Source organism: Neofelis nebulosa, chromosome 7 (assembly GCF_028018385.1).
Source record: "Neofelis nebulosa isolate mNeoNeb1 chromosome 7, mNeoNeb1.pri, whole genome shotgun sequence".
NCBI classification, from domain to species: domain Eukaryota; kingdom Metazoa; phylum Chordata; class Mammalia; order Carnivora; family Felidae; genus Neofelis; species Neofelis nebulosa.
Genome location: NC_080788.1, coordinates 149,114,375 through 149,134,435, shown reverse-complemented (window position 1 = coordinate 149,134,435; position 20,061 = coordinate 149,114,375). Strand labels below are relative to the sequence as shown.

General features: G+C 47.2%; 1 pseudogene; it reads left to right on the top strand.

Annotated features, from left to right (window-relative positions):
• Positions 1-6,693: 6,693 nt before the first annotated feature.
• On the top strand, positions 6,694-8,910 carry LOC131518041 (disintegrin and metalloproteinase domain-containing protein 21-like; annotated as a pseudogene).
• Positions 8,911-20,061: the final 11,151 nt, after the last annotated feature.

The window sequence follows — 20,061 nt, the reverse complement described above, 5'->3', positions numbered from 1 at the left end:
AACTATAGCTAAGAACACAAGACCCATAAAAAGAAATGGTATAAATAGACTTTGTGAAAATCAATTCCGCTTATCTGCCCACATGAATACCAATAGTAAGATAAGTTACAGAGTAAGAGACAACATTCACAAATTGCATAACCACCAAGGGACCTGCATCTTGAATATGCTAAGAACCCTCAACAGTCAATAGGAAGAAAGGAAACCAACCTCCATAAAACAAGCACAGCCTTGTGTAGTAGACATCCTATCCTTGAGGTTATAGACACATTAGTTACTGACTGGAGAAGACTCTTCACACTATCGACTGTCAGGGAAATTCAAATCAAGAATGCAAAGGATGCCCTATACACACATCCCAATGGCTCCAGAATGAAAACAACAGTGACAACATCCAGGTGAGCATCCAGCATACCTGGGGCCTCAAACAATGCAGGAAGGTTGACAAAGAAACATGAGCTCTGGAAAACCGTTGGCTGTCGCTTATGAAATTATACATGGATGACATAAAAAGGAACCTGGAAATACCACTCCCGAGTATTTGTCCCTGAAGAATGAAATCCCATGCTCAGAAAATAAATGGTGTGTAAATATTTATAGCATCTTTCTTAGTGTTAGAAGCTCAGAATAAGGCAAAAGTCTTTCTAAATATAAAGGAATAAACCAAGTACAAAACTTCCATCCATGGGATGCTTTGCCAGAGAAATGTGACACTACTGATGCACACCTGAAACCAGGTGAAACTCAAAGACATGATGTGGAGGGAAGGGCGGGAGTCCCATAATTACAGAGGTGGTGTGACCTGGGACATTCACACAGCCAGACCATGGTGACAGTGGTTTGGTTGGGCATTCCTTATCTCTTTCTTTCCTAAACCACATGATGAGATACTCTGCTTCATTTGACAGCACTCCTATGTTCAACCACCCTCTGATGTATGGAGTCTCCACAGACTGAACCCTACAACCTCGGACTCCTCTGAATGGAGACTTGTTGAGATCATACTCTGATGTGTGTTCTGAAAGGAGCTGTTCCCTCCACTGTCCCTGGCTCTCTCCTGCAGGTGAGGGGGAGTAGGTTAGGAATCCTCCACTGAAACCATCTGTCTCCTGCACCTGACTCTCCCACAACATGAGGCCCAGACCTTCTTCCTCACAGTTAGCTGGAAATGAAGTCAGTTCTATAGGAACAGATTTGCTCCTTGATTTAGAGGATTGCTCCATCTCCCCCTTACCCTGGGCAATTCTCTGGGCAAAGGTCTGCAGCTGCAGGGCATGTCGGGGACAAACAGGATTCCAAACAGTTTGGAAACTGAGGGCTCTGTTTAGGGGTGGCTGGCAGCTTCACTGCCTTGTGGCTTACTTGTCCTGTTGGCATGAGACTCCTGCCATACAAGTCAGGTCTGGGGTGATCAGGTTCCCAGCATCCCTAGTGGACTGTGCCCAGGGCAGAGCTTCCTTCCTGGGAGTGTGGCTGCCAACAATGAGTGAGTCGCACATCTCAGGCACCTGCTGGGGCTTGGCCTCAACAGCAAACAGCTTAGGGTCACTGACATCCTGTCCCTCTGGGAAAGAGTCCTCTGAACAGGAGCTGGTCACCGGGAACCGTGTGTATTGGCTACAACAGTCTGGAGGGGAGGTTGCAGCCAGGCTCTGTGGCACATGCCTATAATCACAGTTACTTGCACTGGAGTTTCTTCTTGCTGATCTGGGGTGGGAAAGGAAAACAACATAACTTAGTTCAAATAGTCTAGGTATTCTTTCTGGTAGTATATTTTCTGCAATAGATGCTTCTTCATGGGCTGTATGCCAACATGGCCATTTACAGGCACTATAAATACATTATTTGAGTTTTTCTTCAAATTCCAGTTAGTTAACATGCAATGTAATATTACTTTCAGGTGTAAAATATAGTGATTCAACATTGCAATACAGCACCCAGTGTTCGTTATGAGCGCTCCCCTTAATCCCCATCAACTACCTCCCCATCCCTCCACACACCCTCCCCAGGGTAACCAGCAGTTTTTCCCCTATAGTTAAGTATCTGTTTTGTGGGCTTACGTGGTTCCATGGGTTAGGCCCACGACTCTTGATCTGGGCTCTTGTCTTGATCTCATCATTCCTGAGATCGAGCCCCACTTTGGTTTCTGCACTGACAGCACGACGTTTCCTTGGGATTCTCTTCCCATCTACCTCTGCCCCACCTCCCATTCTCTCTCTAAATAAATAAGTGAACATTGAAAAAATCGCCTATTTCTTGGTTTGCCTCTTCTCTCTTATTTGTCCCTTTGCCCATTTGTTGTTTCTTAAATTCTTCATATGGATGAAATCATATATTTGTCTTTCTCTGACTTATTTCAGTAAATATAATACTCTCTAGGCCCATCCCTGTCCTTAACAATAGCTAATGTCATTCCTTTTGCGGCTGAGAAATATTCCAGTGTGCGTGGACGGGGTTATGTAGATATACCACGTATTCTATACCCATTCATCAATCAATTCATACTTCGGCTGGGTTGTTTCCATAGCTGGGCTGTTTGTGACATAGCTGCTATAAACATAGAGGTACAATTCCCTTAAATTAGCATTTTTGTATCCTTTGGGTAAATACCTAGTAGTGCATTTGTTCTATCATAATGTAGTTGTATTTTTAGCTTTCTAAGGAACCTCCATGCTGTTTTCCATAGTGGCTGTGCCAGTGTGCATTCCCACCAGCACCTCGAAAAGGATCCTCTTTCTCTGCATCCTCACCAACACCTGTTGTTTCTTGTGCTGTTGAGTTCAGCCTTTCTGACCAGTGTGAGTTGATATTTCATTGTAGTTTGGATTTATATTTCCCTGATGAGGAGTAATGTTGACCATCTTTTCATGTGTTTATTGACAATCTGTAGGTCACATTTGGAAAAATGCTTATTCATGTCTTCTGGCCATTTTTTAATAGGATTATTCAGTTCTGGAGTTGAATTTTATACCATATATAGAAAACCTGAAAGACTCAACCAAAAAAAAAAAAAACCCGCTAGAACTGGTACAAAAACCTGTAAATTTGTAGCATACAAAATCAACATATAGAAATTTGTTACATTTCTATACACCAATAATGAAGCAGGAGAAAGAGAAACCAAGGAATCAATCCCATTTAAAATTACACCAAAAACCATAATATACTAGAAATAAACCTAAGTAAAGAAGTAAAAGATCTGTACTCTGAAAAGTCTGGGACATTTATGGAAGAAATTGAAGAAAACACAAAGAAATGGAAAAATATTCCATGCACATGGATTAAAAGAAAAATCATTGTTAAATGACAATACTATCCAAAGCAACCTAGACATTCAATGCAAATAATTCAATTTCTTGTCAAATTAATACCAGCATTTTTCACAGAGCTAGAACAAATAACTCTAAAATTATCATGGAACCACAAAAGACCCCAAATAACCAAAGATCTTGAAAAAGAAAAAAACCTGGAGACTACACAATTCGGATATCAAGCTATCTTACAATGCTGTAGTCGTCAAGACAGGATGATACTGGAAAAAAATAGACACATAGATTGATGGAAAAGATTAGAAAACCCTGAAATGGACACATCACTATATGATCAACTAATCTTTGACAGAGCAGGAAAGACTATCAAATGGAAAAAGTCCCTTCAACAACTGGTGTTGGGAAAACTGGACAGCATCGTGAACTTGTAATGAACCTGGACCACTTTCTTACAGTACACACAAAAATAAATACAAATTGAATGAAAGACCTAAATGTGAGACAGGAAACCATCAAAATCCTAGAGGAGGACACAGGCACCAACCTCTTTGACCTTGGCCAGAACAATTTCTTACTAGACATGTCCCCAGAGGCAAGGGAAACAATAGCAAAAATAAACTATTGGGATCTCATCAAGATAAAAAGCTTCTGCACAGCAAAGAACAAATCAACAAAACTAAAAGGCAACTGACAAAATGGGGGGAGATATTTGTATGACATCTCAGACAATGGGTTAGTATCCAAAATCTATAAAGAACTTACCAAACTCAACACTCAAAAAACAAATAATCCAGTGAAGAAATGGGCAGAAGACACGAATACATATTTTTCCAAAGAAGACATCCAGATGGCAAAAAAGACATGAATAAAGATGCTCAACAACACTCTTCATCAGTGAAATATAAAGCAAAACCACAATGAGATACCAACTGACACCTGTCACAATGACTAAAATTAACAATTCAGAAAACACAAAATGTCAGCAAGGATGCAGAGAAAGCGAAACCCTTTCGCACTGTTGATGGTAATGCAAACTGGCACAGCCACTCTGGAAAACAGTGTGGAGATTCCTCAAAAAATGAAAAACGGAACTATCCTGTGATCAAGCAATTGCATTTATCCAAGGATACCAAAGGTATCCAAAGGACACCAAAAGGCTGATTCGAAAGGGCACGTGCATCCCAATCTTTATGGCAGCCTTATCAACAAAAAACAAATTGTGGAACAGCCCAAATATTCATCAACACATGAATGCATAAAGAAGAGGTGGTAAATATATACAATGCAATATTACTTAGCCATCAAAAAGAATGACATCTTGCCAATTACAATAATGTGGATGGAACTACAGTGTATTATGCTAAGTGGAACAAGTCAGTCAGAAAAAGTCAAATATCCTATGATTTCACACATTAGTGGAATATAAGAAACACAACATACAGAAAGGAAAAATAAAATAAATCAAAACAGAGAGGGAGGAAACCAGAAGACACTCTTCAACGTTTTGTTTTTTTTTTTTTTATTTTTGGGACAGAGAGAGACAGAGCATGAACGGGGGAGGGGCAGAGAGAGAGGGAGACACAGAATCGGAAACAGGCTCCAGGCTCCGAGCCATCAGCCCAGAGCCCGACGCGGGGCTCGAACTCACGGACCGCGAGATCGTGACCTGGCTGAAGTCGGACGCTTAACCGACTGCGCCACCCAGGCGCCCCCAGAAGACACTCTTAAATACAGAGAACAAACTGAGGGGAAGTGGGGGAGGTGGGCTAAATGGCATGTGGCCATTAAGGAGGGCACTGGGTGAAATGAGAACTGGGTGTTATATGTATGCGATGGTTCTCTAAATTCCACCCCTAAAATCAGTACTACGCTGTATGTTAACAGATTGAATTTACATTAATATAATACAAGAAAATTATATATAGAGAGAGACTACCTCAAAATAGCAAGCTTCTGCACGGTGAAGGAAACAATCAACAAAACAAAAAAACAACCTATGGAATGGAAGAAGATATCTGTAAATGACATATCCTCAGGGTTAGTTTTCAAAACATATAAGTTTTTTTTTAATTGTTTTCAAATTATCAGTAGAGAGTGTGTCCATGCAGTTCAGCACACTGTTGTGTGAGAAGCAAAACTCGTGTCTTCCACTTTTATATTGTGGTAAGATCTCACTAACATGAGATCCACACTCTTCACAAAATTTTAACCATACATTACAGTATTGTAAATTACAGGGGTAATGATGTGGAGACTCCTCTAGAAGTTAATCATCTTGCATAACACAAAATCATAGCCCTTGAGATCTACTCCTCACTGACCCTCCCTGCAAGGCCCTGGAAACTGCCATTTCACTCTCCATTTCATTATTATCAAAACCCAAATTCAGCTGCCTGTTGCTGGAAAGGTCAATGTTCAAAGTTTTAGTTTGGGTGGCAAAGGAATTTGAGCTATATTCAGAAGGCCAGCCACTGGAGAGAAGGCAAACTCTTGTCCAAACGCCACCTCTGAGGTTTCTCCCTGACCCAGGGTGTTTTAAAGCAGTAGAGGTACTTATTCAAGCAAGGGAGTGCCATGGTCAAAACCATCTTTTGATCATGGGCAGACTCCATGGTGCAAGCTGCCAAAGCAACCTGAACTCCCCTCCATCTCCAGCTGAAGAGGGAACCAAACTACATGGGAGGAGACTGCCAGAGGCCAGGAAAGAACCACCATAAGGGATTAGAGGAGAAAACCCCTGGGGCTCACACATGGTCAGCAGTACTTTCTGTTCTCCCCAGCTGGCATAAGAAAATACTAAAATACAACCTTGTAGTTCACCTATAATCACTCAGAATACTGACAAATGTTTTCCTCAGTGAACTCAGAGGAACCTTCAAAGTAAAAACCAAAAGGATCAAATGGCTTGCAAACTAATAGCCAAGGAGAATAAGTCACACAAAACTACAAAGAGATTTTTTGCATCACCCATAAAGGTAAAATTGACAATGTTTACCTCCACATCACAAGGAAGCAAAAGCAGTGGTCTCTGTAATGAGGAAAAGTAGTCATCCAAAGAAAGTGACCCAGCAGTACCACAGGACATGGATTTGGTAGAGAAGTTCAGGGTGATATAACTGCATAGCACATATGCAAGTAGGTGGAAGAAAGATTGAAGGTGTTGACTAGAGCCATGCCTCTGGGTCCAAATCCCTACCCATGTCCATGTGATCACTCTTGACCATGGCCCACCTGACCCTCCCACATCCACCCCAGCTTAACTGATGTGCAGGGTCACACAATGCCACACCCTGGGACTGTTGCCGAACCCCACAGGTGGCCCCCACGTGCAGGGTGCTGGCCACCTGGCACAGCCCTCTGTTCTCTCTGATGGTCTAGACCTGGCTTTGCTGAGGATCCTCCATTTATCCATTCTCACTGGCAGATGTCTCTGAGCAGGGGCATGAGGCTGGCAGAGGGCCAGGTCACCCTGAGGGCACCCCTCTTGCTGTTTGCACTCTGGGCAGTGCTGGCTCCTGTGCAGGGTTCTCAAGGGCATCCCTCATGGTGCTACATCTCCTCTGAGATGATAATTCCCAAGAAGGAGCCGCACCACAGCAAGGGCATTCAGATGCCTGGCTGTCCGTCCTATAGCCTGCATTTTGGGGGCAAGAGACATGTTATGCACATGCAGCACAAGAAAATCTTTTGGTCCAGACTCTGCTGATGATGACTCAGGATGCTCAGGGAGCATCCTGACTACACTTTCATGCCTCCAGACTGTTACTACCTCGGCTACCTGGAGGAGATTCCTCTTTCCATGGTCACAATCGACACAGGCTATGGCAGCCTTGAAGATATCATGAAGTTGGATTAACTTGCCTATGAAATGAGACCCCTCGGTGATTTCCAATGGTTTGAACACTTTGTTTCTCAGATAGTCGCAGACATCTGTGCAATGGGACCTACATATAACCTAGGATATAAGGAGGACAGGGGACCCCCTGTTCCTCAAGGAAATGCCAGTGCAGCCCCAAGGATCTCTAGTAAGTTCTGTGCATCCCATCACAGAATTTTCAAAGGACTTGCTCTCAGTTTCAAAACAATGTATAGTATGTTAACCATATGAAAAAAGTGCCCAATTCCTAGTAAGGCTAGTTAGCTTAATTGAGTCAATATTTCATGGTACTGATGTAAGTTATTGGTTTCATGGTCATTTATACTGAGAGACGTCAAGCTCACACGGGCAATTGTGTGTTGCATCAGAGTCCTTTTTTCTCTTCAATAGTATGAGTCAAAGTATTTTCGATTTCTTAAAACACATCCACCCTTAATGTGATTTGAGATGGGCCCCATGAGGTTCATGGCACTCCAGTTGTATATTCTATATGACATCCACCAATGGCTTATATGCCATCATTCTGAGTTATTTAGGCAGACATTATTTACTCTTGTCTGTCATAGCAACACATCAGATGGCAAGAAATTGTGGCTTGTGCATTGACACTGATGAATGTGCTTGCCAAAAAAGGTCCAACTGCATTAGGACCCAATTAACTGGTATAATGGAAGCTTTCAGTAACTGTTCCTTCATTCATATGCAGCACATAATGACTTGTGGAACAGGCAAGTGCATGTTCAACACTGAAATGGTGCATTTAAATAAAAGCCTGACCCACTATCATTATGGAAACTACATAGTGGATCCAGGAAAGCAGTGTGACTGCGGCTCATTCAACCAGTGCTACAGCAATCTAGGCTGTATGCGTGATTGTATCTGAACCCCTGGGGGCAAAGGTAATACAGGCAGATGCTATACAGACTGCACCAACTCCGCTGCTTGGACACCCTGCAGACCAATCCATAATATACGTGATCTTCCAGAGTTCTGCCATGGGGTGACCTTGGCATACCCTGATAACTTCCATATGCAAGATGGAACCGCGTGCACTGAAGAGGGCTGCTGCTATCATGGAAACTGCACTGACCGCACTATTCACTGCCAAGAAAGCTTTGGCAGAAATTCTGGGAAAGGTGAAGATGTCTGCTATACCATAAATCACAAAGGCAGCCGACATGGACACTGCAGAAGACCCCGGGGAATTCAATGCTGAACCTGTTCCCATACAGGTGTGCCGTGTGGAAGGCTGCAGTGTAGGAATGTCACACATCTCCCTCAACTGCAAGGGCATGTTGGATTCCATCTGTCGGAGATCCAGGGTTCTGATGTTTGGGGCTGGATTCACAGCGTAGCACAGGAACAACCCAGATTGCTCATGTAAGAAGCAGTATTTCCTGTGCTTCTGGAAAGTTCTGTCGGGATACCTACTGCACTGGCAGTGGGGCTCAGCTGAATTATGACTGTATCCCAGAGAAATGCAGTCACAGAGGGATGTGCAACCATAACAGGAACTGCCACTGCCACATAGGCTGGGATCCTCCATGGTGCACGGACAAGGCACTGGTGGGAGCACAGGTTGTGGACCCCTCCGAGAAGAATTCAGCCAGTCAGGCAAAGTCATGAATCCATGGTATATCTCAGAGTGGGTTTTGGTCACATTTATGCCATAATAGCTGCATTCCTCTTTGTGTTTCTGGAAATGTTAGAACTATAAACACAGAGAAAGTTAAGGAAGCGATTTTTGGAGAAGACAATCCATAATTTAGCCTCCAGACCCCTGAACAACTATAGACAATGCATCTGGTGCATCTGTAAAAATACAGTATTGAGGCGGCACAGTTGACATCCACATTTCCAAGGGTCTGCGGGAGACACAGGGGTCCTCAGGCACATCACAGCTCTGACACCAGGTCTCTCATGGGTCACCGACCAGCACTCTGAAATAAAACTTGAAAACTGCATGCTTGTGGCTTTTATGTAGTTTTTAGGCCTGTAAGAGCCCATACTGAGCCTTCGTTTCTCGGAAGAGGACCTGAGTCAGAGCTGTGTCTTGAGCAGAAGTGTCTGGTTCCAGAATTAAGAGAAGTTGACACAAGCTCCTTTATTGGCAACTTCATGAGTTTTCTCCAAAACTATGCTGTTGTGGACTGAAAAGTTTCTCATTCTCCGGTAATCTATCTTCCCCCAGTCCCATGTGGGCTCAGGATAATGGAGGGCTACCACGCACCCATACTGCCTGCCCCACACGGGGGTGTCTGCGGGCTGTGAGGGAAGGGGACTGGCATTAGGATCCACTAGCGCAAGCTGTGCCTCGCTGGAGAGCAAATTTCCAAATGTGGGAGACTGAGACCATGAGGCTGAAAGGAGCACCCCATACATCAATCAGAAAGGTAGGCACAAGTGTTTATGGATGACTCTGGCATCCAGAGGGAGACCAGGAAAGGTGAATCCCTGCTCTCTTTCTCTTGCCTACTTTTCAGTGAGTTTAACCGTAGATAAGAATCTGCCTAGGGTTCCCACTTTGGTTTCCCAAGCACCTTCTAGAATAACACAGAGGTGAGCCTGTGAAAGTTAGCGAATTCAGCCCCATCCGCTCCCAAGAAATCCTGTACTTGCTACCTTGTTTTCTATGTCCTGATCATTGCGAATGTGGGATGGAGGCCTGCCCTTCCCTGGGTCCTTGTGCCCTCTTGTTCCGGGCTCTGTAAGCCATAAATCCTGTGCTTCCATTTCCTTTGTTGGGGGTGTACTGAAACCCTACCTTCAGTCACAAGGGGCCCGCACATCTCATGTACCCCAAGAGAGAGCTCAGATGCCTAGGGAGCTGCCTGTCACCCACTGTGACTTGCTGTTGCCACTTCCTTCAGCAGGTCACAGTCTTCATGTTCTTAATTCAGTCCAGAAGCTGAGGTCCCACAATACATTTATCCCCAAGGATGGGATTGGGAGCCTAGCTGATGCCCCCCTACAATGCCTTAGACCTAAGAATGGCTCACTCATTCCTCACCCTCACGTCTCAGCTGCTGTGGGAAGGAGCTGGTGCTTGCTGCTGGTCTGTAGCTTTGATTTGGGCTTATGCCAGGTGTTGCCAGAAACCCTCACCCTAAATTATCAGTGCCATGAAAGGTCAGACTCCCTGCAGAGACCAACAAGCAGGCACCAGTCTGGGTGCAGGGGTGTGTATTTCCTATTCACCTCCAAAGGAGGTGGACACCGAGAACAGTGTTCCTAGATTAGTGTTGAAGAAGACGCCAGCTGCTTGGTCCACTGTGTTGCGGCCAGCACCGTGGTGTTGTGCTTGATTAGCCAGCCCTAGCTAGTGATGGAGGCAAATCTACAAGGAGCATCATGGCACCCAGGGTGGAGGACTTGGCCAAGGCAACCTCCCCCTAGTGGCTGCAATCCTCGCTGCTGTCATCAATGGCTCCCCACTTGTCAGGTGTTGAGTGGGACACCTCAGTGTGGGAGGCCACAGAACACGACTCTGGGAAGAAATAACTTCTATCCCAGATTTCCCCTGTCACGATCCACTACACCTACATGTCCAAGGACCAGCATGAGAGACAGAAATGATGACAGGCACTATACCATCATGGAAATGCAAGGCTTCCTGGAATCATTTGTCCAAAGGGAGGGAGACAAGGACATTGATTGGCTTTTGTGGGTCTTCGTCATTGGCTCCGAGCTGTTGCTTACAGCACTTGACATGCTGCAGCTGGCTGGATTGGTCAAAGACTGCCAAAGTCATCATTCACTGAAAAACTCAAAGTATCCACAGCCTGTTGACAGAGACACCCTAGAGGAGCCTCCAGACTTTTCACTCTATCAAAAGACCATGACAAGCATGCCAAGGCACAGGGCAGGAGACACAGACAAAAAAAAAGGGGGGGGAAGTCTCTGAGGAAGACGCTCCCCAAGCCCCCAGAGCCCACAGAGGTAGGAAGAAAGAAGCTCTGATTCCTGGGACTTGGATTTTTACGGCATGGCAGCACAGGCCCACTGGGAGAGGTCAAGCCCAGGTGACGCCATCCACCTCTAAGATAGAATGGGGACAATTCAAAGAGTGTGGGGTTTTTGTTTTTTGTTTTTGCCTTGTGTCATGTGCCCAGATCCTTGACCATTTCCAACCTGGAGTAGAGACCCTTGACAACACCGTCTAAGGAGCTCTTCATGAAGGACCACTCTGACCTTAAGTCTGTGCCATTACATGCACAGTGGGGGAACAGGACGACATAGTTTCATGTCCACGTGACAAGAACCTGATCTCAGGACCCACTGTGAAGACGTCCAGTGGAGGACGGCCCGCGTCCACACCGACCAGAACTGGTTTCGTCAGAACCCGCTGTGAAGGATTCAAGAGGACTAGGGCCCACGTCCAAACCCAGAAGTACCTGGTCTCCACAGGACCCCCTGCGGAGGATTCGGGAGGACTAGGGCCTGTGTCCATGCTGACAAGAACCGGCTTCATCCGGACCCACTGTGGGGGATTCGGAGGACGAAGTCCCAGGTCCAAACCGACAAGAACCCAGTCTCTACAGGACCCGCTGTGGAGTCTCGGGGTGGATTAGGGCCCACGTCCGAACGGACAAGAACCTGGTCTCCTCAGGATCCGTTGTGAAGACTTCGGCCCGACAAGGTCCCGTGTCCACACCAACAAGAATCCGGCTTTTCAGGACCTGCTGTGGAGGATTCGGAAGGACCTGGACCTGCGTCCACACGGACAAGAACCCGGTCTCCTCAGGACCCGCTGGGGAGGATTCAGGGGGATGTGGCCCCGCGTCCACACAGACAAGAACCCGGTGTCCTCACGACCCACTCTGGAGACTTCGGGGGGATGAGGGCCTGTGTCCACACCGACAAGAACCCGGTTTCGTCAGGACCTGCTGTGGAGGATTCAGGGGGACGTGGCCCTGCCTCCACACTGGGGACGTGGCCCTGCGTCCACACTGACAAGAACCCGGTCTCCTCAGGACCCGCTGTGGATACTTTGGGGAGACGAGGGCCCGTGCCAACCCCGACAAGAACCCGGTGTCGTCAGGACCCACTGTGGAGGATTCAGGGGGACGTGGCCCTGCGTCCACACAGACAAGAACCCGGTGTCCTCACGACCCACTGTGGAGACTTCGGGGGGATGAGGGCCCGTGTCCACACCGACAAGAACCCGGTTTCGTCAGGACCCGCTGTGGAGGATTCAGGGGGACGTGGCCCTGCCTCCACTCTGGGGACGTGGCCCTGCGTCCACACTGACAAGAACCCGGTCTCCTCAGGACCCACTGTGGATACTTTGGGGAGACGAGGGCCCGTGCCAACCCCGACAAGAACCCGGTGTCGTCAGGACCCACTGTGGAGGATTCAGGGGGACGTGGCCCCGCGTCCACACTGACAAGAACCCAGTCTCCTAGGGCCCACTGTGGAGGATTCAGGGGGACGTGGCCCCGCGTTCACACTGACAAGAACCCGGTCTCCTCAGGACCCACTGTGGAGGATTCAGGGGGACGTGGCCCTGCGTCCACACTTGGGGACTTGGCCCCGCGTCCACACTGACAAGAACCCGGTCTCCTCAGGACCCACTGTGGAGGATTCAGGGGGACATGGCCCCACATCCACACTGACAAGAACCCGGTCTCCTAGGGCCCACTGTGGAGGATTCAGGGGGACGTGACCCTGCGTCCACACTGGGGGACGTGGCCCGCGTCCACACCGACAAGAACCCGGTCTCCTCAGGACCCACTGTGGAGGATTCAGGGGGACGTGGTTCCGCGTCCACACTGACAACAACCCGGTCCCCTCAGCTCCCGCCAAGGGAGGAGCAGGCGAGGAGAAAGCCAGGCCCAGGGAAGAGGAGCTTCCGGAACCTGGAGGCTGAGGGGGGCGGTGTTCGCCAGACCCTGGGGGGAAAGGACCCTGCGCGGCTTCGTGCGCGGTGACACTGTGTCCCCCGCGGGGCTTACCTCACCGGCGCCGGGCGGCGGGGCCGCGCGGCCGTCTTCCTGCTCCGCGCCCACTCGGTTCCCGCCGCTGCCTCATGCGGTTCGCGGTCCAGGAGCGGGCTCCCCTGGCGGAGCTCGCACTCCCGCCGCTCTGGCCTCGCGGGTCCCTTCGGCCTCCGCGCGGGGCGGGGTGTCCCTCCCGAGTCTGCCACGGCGCCGTGGGGACTTCTGTGCGACACCCCGGAGCTGCAGATGGCTCCGGGCAGGACAGACGTGCTCACAGGGGCGGTTCCTCCGCGGCCTGGAGCACAGAGCAGCTCTCCGCCCGCGTGCGTCTTCCTCCGTTTCTGTCCCCAGTGCCCTGTCCTGGGACAGCAGGCCTGCCACCTCCTTGCTGAGATTTCCTCTGGGGCACGTCGTTCCTTCTGCCGCGGTGGCAAATGGCACCGTCTCTTCCGTTCTCTTTCCGACGGGTCGTCAGGAGCGTGCAGACGTACACGTGGTGTGTGTGTGCTGCTCTCCTATCCTGCGAGTGTCCTCGTTGCTCCTTCCTTTGCCCTTGGAAATAACGCCGCCAGTTATGTTACCAGCCAAAGTGGGTTTCTTCAGGAGTAGCGGAGAATTGCCATCCGGGCCCAGCAAGCTGTGGCAAAACCGCGGCCGAGCGGGGAGCACCCGGAGAGGAACGCTGTTTCGCGGAGAAGAGGAAGTTGGGAGCGTGGTTTTGAAGCGAAGTCCGCAGGAGGAAAGCAGGGCTGCAGGGCGAGCAGGCGCCTCCCGGGCCCAGCTGCAGGCGCGGTGGGTTTCCTGCAGGGACCGCTGGACACAGCTTCCCTGGTGGGGCCTGAGCCTGGGGCTTCTCTCCGCGGAGGGTTGTAATCTTGGGTCTGTAGCCCTGGGTTGTTCCTGAGCCTGACCCTGGGTGGTGGGCTCCGCCTTCCAGCCTCCCCTCCCTGCCTCCCGAGTCCACTTCCTTGAGATGTCCCTTCGTTGGTTTTCGCAGTTCTAACAGCTTCTTAGTGGCGTCTTCTGGACAACCGGAATTCCAAATCCCACTGCTTCCGCTGCACCCAAGACACGTGGCCACCAATAGAACCCTCCCACGTGCCTCTGGCTCACGTGCTGCCTCCTGCAGGGCCCGTGGCCTCTCTGCCTGGGTGAGCTGGGTCTGGGCGTGGGCCTAGGTCACAGCGTTTGACCCCTCTCTTGCTTCTGTCGTGTGGGGCTGACACTGTTGTTTGCAGGAGTACCTTACTCTGTGATTTCAGACGTGCAGTGAACGTGTCACAGCAGCGCAAATACGCTTTACCTGGACGCTCGTTTCTTTACCGCGTTTGCCACTTCACATGAGATACTTTGGTGCGTTTTACCCCAAACAGGGACACCCTCCCGAGAAACCACCACAGAACCCCAAATGAGGAAATCCCTGCGTTTCCACATTAGACCCCAGACCACAGGCCCACTTCAAGTGTCCCCACCTGCCCCACTGTGAAACATCTTTTCCCAATCTGATGTGGGTTCTTTTGGGGAAGTGCTCCTGAGACATTCCCCTATCTGTGTAACCTGGGGGGATTTAAAGAGCAAGGTGGTTCCTGGGGCTCCTGGGGTCTCAGTCTGCTAAAGGCTGAGTTCACATCAGTCATGATCTCCAAGTTGATGGGTTCGAGCACCTGCTTCGGGCTGTGTGCTAACAGCTCAGAGCCTACAGATTGCTTGAGATTCTGTGCCTCCCTCTTGCTAACCCCTCCCCCTATCATGACCTGTCTCTGTCTCTCTTTTTCAACAATAAATAATAAATTAAAAAAAAAAAAGAGCAAGATGGTTCCTGAGTGGCCTTTTCTGGATGGCTTCTGTCACTGAGGATGTTTTCTGCATTCACCCATGTTGTGACGTGTATCAGTCCTTCCTTTTTAAATTCTGATTAAATGTATGTAACATAACACTTACCACGTAAGTCACTTTAAGCATACAGTTGTCTGGCATTAACTGCATTCACACTGTTGTACATCCATCTCCAGAACGTTGTCATGTTCCCCTAGGGAAACTCTGTATCTATTAAACCCTAAATCCCAATTCCCCTTTCCCCTCGGCCCCTACAGCCACATTCTACTTGGTGTCTCTGAGTATGACTTTTCTGGACACCTCACTTAAGTGGAACCATAGTGTATTTTCCTTCTGTCACTGGCTCATTTCACTCAGCATAATGACTGCCAAGTTCAGTCGGTGTGCAAGTGTGTGTCAGAACTCTCTTCCTTTTGAAGGCTGAATCATATTCCATTGTGTATATACTACATTTTGTTTATTTACTCACCTGTGAATAGTTACTTGGGTTGCTTCCATCTTTTGGCTGTTGTGAACAAGCTGCTATGAATACAGGAACATGAATACCTGCTCAAGGCTTTGCTTTAAATTTCCAGATGTAAGTGCAGATGTGGAGTTGTGTGATAGCTTTCTGAGAAACCAGTATTCTCTACAGCCACAACATTTTACTTTATTTCTTTGTATGACAGAATAATATTCCTGTTTAAGGGTCTGCCCCAGGTTGTTTATCCATTCACACACCGATAGGTATTTGCATAGTTTCTACAATGTGGCTATTGTGAACAGTACTGCTATGTATGTGCACATGCACTTTGTTTAAACAACTGTTTTCAATCTTCGAGATATACATCTAGGAGTAGTATTGTTGGGCCATATGGTAATTCTATGTATTTATCTTTTTTTGGGGGGGGTGGGGGAATTGCCAAACTCTTTTACACATAGTCTCCACCATTTTACATTTCCACAAGCAAGGTTGAAGGGTTCTAATTTCTCAACATATTTACCAACATTTGTTATTTTATAGTTGTATTGATTAGAGCATTTTTAGTGCGTGTAAAAGGGTATCTCACTGTGGTTTAAATCTCCATTTCCATAAGGACTATTGATGTTTAATATCTTTTCAAGTGGTATTCACCATTTGTATGATTGCACTGGGGAAAGATATATCCAAATCCTTTGTCCATATTAAAAATTGGGTTGTCTTTTTGTTGATGAGTTGTAAAAACTCTTTATACATTCTGCATAACAGGCTCTTACCAGACAAATACTGTGCAAATATTGTCTTCCATTAGGCTTTGTCTTTTCACTTTGGGGATAGCATCTTCTGGTGTACAAAGGTTTCTAATGTTGAGAAACCTAAATTTATCTACTTTTCTTTCCTTGCTTGTGCTTTGGTGTCATCTCTAACAGCATTGCTAAACCCAATGGTCATGAAGATTTATCTCGATATATTGCTTCCAGAGGTCATAATTTTACATTTAAACTGTTGATGCATTTTGATTTGATGTTTGTATATGGTGTGAGATATGGACACAATTTCATTCCTCTGCACATGGATAGCCAGCTGTCTAGCACCATTTATTAAAAAGACCATTTGCTCCCCAATGTCATGTTGTCTGCTCTTGTCAAAATTCAGTTGACCAAAGATGAAGGGGCTTATTTCTGGGTTCTCCATTAAATATCACTGACCTGTACGTATCTTTATTTTGTAGTGTTTATTTATTTTTGAGACAGAGAACACGCGAGGCCCAGAGAGAAAGGGAGAGATAGGAAACTGATTGGTGTGCAAAGAAAAGGGTTTGGATGGACCTGAGAATGATAAATTTCTTTGGCCTGTGGTTACTCGGTTGTCCTGTAACTTGATTATGTTCATCTAAACTCATAGAATCTTATAATAAACATGGCCATTTACCATATTTAAGTTACTTCTATAAATATATCATTACTTTCATTATTAGATAAAATTTTATAAAATTATTTCTATAAATACTTATGTCTTCACACTCTGTATTGTGTTCCTTCTTAGCTTGGTGGTTGTCTGATGACCATATAGAATAGATCGATAGGATGGACCAGTTGTGTAGGGGGGACAGATTTAGTTCAGTTCATGAAAGTGACAGTTTCTAAGGCAAGACTGTGGGGTCAAGGGACTGAGATGGGGTGCAAAATAATAACATCATGGGAATGAACTCAAGGCTATTGTGGAGAGAGTCTGTCATGTTTTACCTATACAGTTCTTTCCTCAATGCGAATTATTATTAGGAGACCTGCCAACCTAACAAACTATTGTTGGTTTTTTTTTTGTTTTTTTTTTTAATTTTTTTTCAACGTTTTTTATTTATTTTTGGACAGAGAGAGACAGAGCGTGAATGGGGAGGGGCAGAGAGAGAGGGAGACACAGAATCGGAAACAGGCTCCAGGCTCTGAGCCATCAGCCCAGAGCCTGACGCGGGGCTCGAACTCACGGACCGCGAGATCGTGACCTGGCTGAAGTCGGACGCTTAACCGACTACGCCACCCAGGCGCCACCAAACTATTGTTAAATCCACAGGAAATGAATGGAAGAGTCCAGAAGGAGGCTGGCAGGTGGAGGAGGCAGGGAGGGAGCCTGGTGGGCAGAAGCCTGGTGGTTGAGCAAGGGCCTGGAAGGAGCTGTAAATGTTAACCAGAGGGACGATGGTCCAGATCCAGGACAGAGCTCTTGTCCCTGCACACCCCAGAGCTCAAGACATCCTAGGAAGGGAGACCTGGGAACAAATGGGAATGGAAGCCAAAGCCCCAGAGGGAGGAGGAATCTACAAGCAGGCATGTGTTACCCCATGTGGACGCTGTATTCACAAATATTGAAGTCATAATTATTTCTTTTGTATATCTCAAGTTGGTGACAAATATTCTTTTCCGTATGAAATTATGGTCTTTTAAAAAATATTGCCAATAGTGCGTAATTTCATTATAATACATCCATAATGATGTGAATCCTCTATAATGACTTTAATATAACATAAAAGTATCTATTATCTATCTATCATCTATCTACCCTCTATCATCCATCACCTATCCACTTATCATCTTTTACTATCTAGCATTCTGATCTCTATTTGAAGTCTATTCAGCTAACTCAGCATTTATCCTCTTGGCACATGCCTTGAGGACTATGAACACATTTTCTACCATTTCTCTAGGCTCCGGATTTTTAGATTCCAATGATGTCCAGGTCAGCCAATCCATTTTCATTAATGTGGTTGTTTTAGTGCCATTAACATCTAACCTCAGATACTGATGGTCTCTGTGCCATATCAGTGAAGAGTCCCCCACTTTTCTGTGACATCTGTGCCTCCTCCCTGAGTTAACAGCCCCTTGTGTTGGATGGGGATTCCTCAGGAGATGGAGACACCAGCCATGCATGGGAATCATATCTGCAGGTGACAGAAAGGTGTCCATGTCTTGGTGTCTGAGCACTTAAAGATGTCGGCACTGCTTCCAAGCTTTGCAGATGACTGAGGAGGCAAACCCCCTCAGCAGAGAACCATCAAGATCAGAAGTTCCAGGTGTGCTCAAGCTCTGCAGGTAGTTGTCAGGTGAGGTTAATACATCAGTGTGGAAACTAAAAGAAATAAGATCCTGGGAACAAGTGTCCTTTGCTTGTTATATTTACACCAGACTGGACATCAATATAGATTTTTCCTATGCAGTTATGTGAGGAATGACTGTTAAAATTGAATGTACTTAAAGACTTGATTTGGAAAGTTTTCTGGAGAAAATATGGATCCCTTCAAATATCTTTCGGACAGATAGAGTATAGTGAATTGTGATCCACTCATTTGTTCACTGTCTGATCAGAAAGGTGAGGCCATCAGTTGACCTGCCTCCAACACAATTCATAGACCAAGTGTTGCCTTGACCGTGGACCAACAAGCCTGCGGATCCACAAAGAGATGCCCACAGGTGGACCTGGAAGGACCAGGGGAGCCTGACTCAATTTTTGTCCACTTATCAGGACATGCTCCCTCCCACACAGGCAAACTTCTCAAGATCTAGAGTAAACTCCAGTCTCGCGGAGTGGGAGCCCACAGCTCTCTCCTCAGACAGGGCTGAAGTCCCTAAGGAAGGCAAAACTGTATTCAAGAAACAGAAGAGACTGTAGGGCCTTCCTTGTGCCTGGTGAGAGGTCCCAAAGCTGAAGGTTTCAGATGTCAGATGTGGGATGATGGGAATGGTTGTGACTGCTGGTGACTGGCCCAGGCTGAGTCTCCTTGTCCCCAGGGGTCCTGTCCCAGGTGCAGCTGCAGGGGTTGTGCCCAACTGGTGAGGGCCTTGCACACTCTGCACGTCACTAGCAGCATCTTGGGGTTCTCCATCTCAACCAGTAATTTCTGGTGGAATTGGATCCACCGACCCCAGCAGAGTGGATGCAGTGGATGGTTCACATACTATCATATATTCTATATCACATACTAGGGTCCAGACCACAAGAGCCACATGTCCATCAGTTAGGCAGTTTGTTAGGCAAGAGGAAGAGGGATAAAGCAGGTGCTGGCCACACCCTTGGAGGTTCCCCCAGGATTAACAGCCACACAATCAGAACCCCCTCTAAGGGTGAACAGGACAGGATAGGCCTAGCCACAGAGCTGGCCCAAACACCACAAAGGATTTCTGAGAGCTGAGCATCGGCCCAAAAATTGCGATTTGCCTTGAGGTTACCTAAAAGTCACAAGGGGGCATTCAGGACAGCAGAGGTAACTGAGATCTGCTGGGGTGCTCAGGTTACCAGGGGGAGCTGAGGACACCAGGGTCGCTCAGTTCTGCATGGAGCACTCAGACCTCCAGGGGGATGCTCAGGGGTCCATGGGGCGTTGAGGTCACTAGTTGCCACTCAGTTCACCTGGGGGCACTCAGGTCATCAGGAACACACAGGACACCAGGAGCCACATAGGGAACCTGGAGGTTCATAGGTCTCCAGGGGCACCCAAGATCTCAGAATTCATATCCGGAACCAGTGTTTCAGGGTCAGGTTTCCTGTGAAGCATCTTTCTCATCATGCCCTGCAAGCTTCATCCTGACCAGTAAACAGTACACACTGTTTCCTAAACCATTTACAAACACAGATGTCTCCTAACATTTAGAGTGAACAGTCATATAGTAGTGCCGACCTTGACAGAGA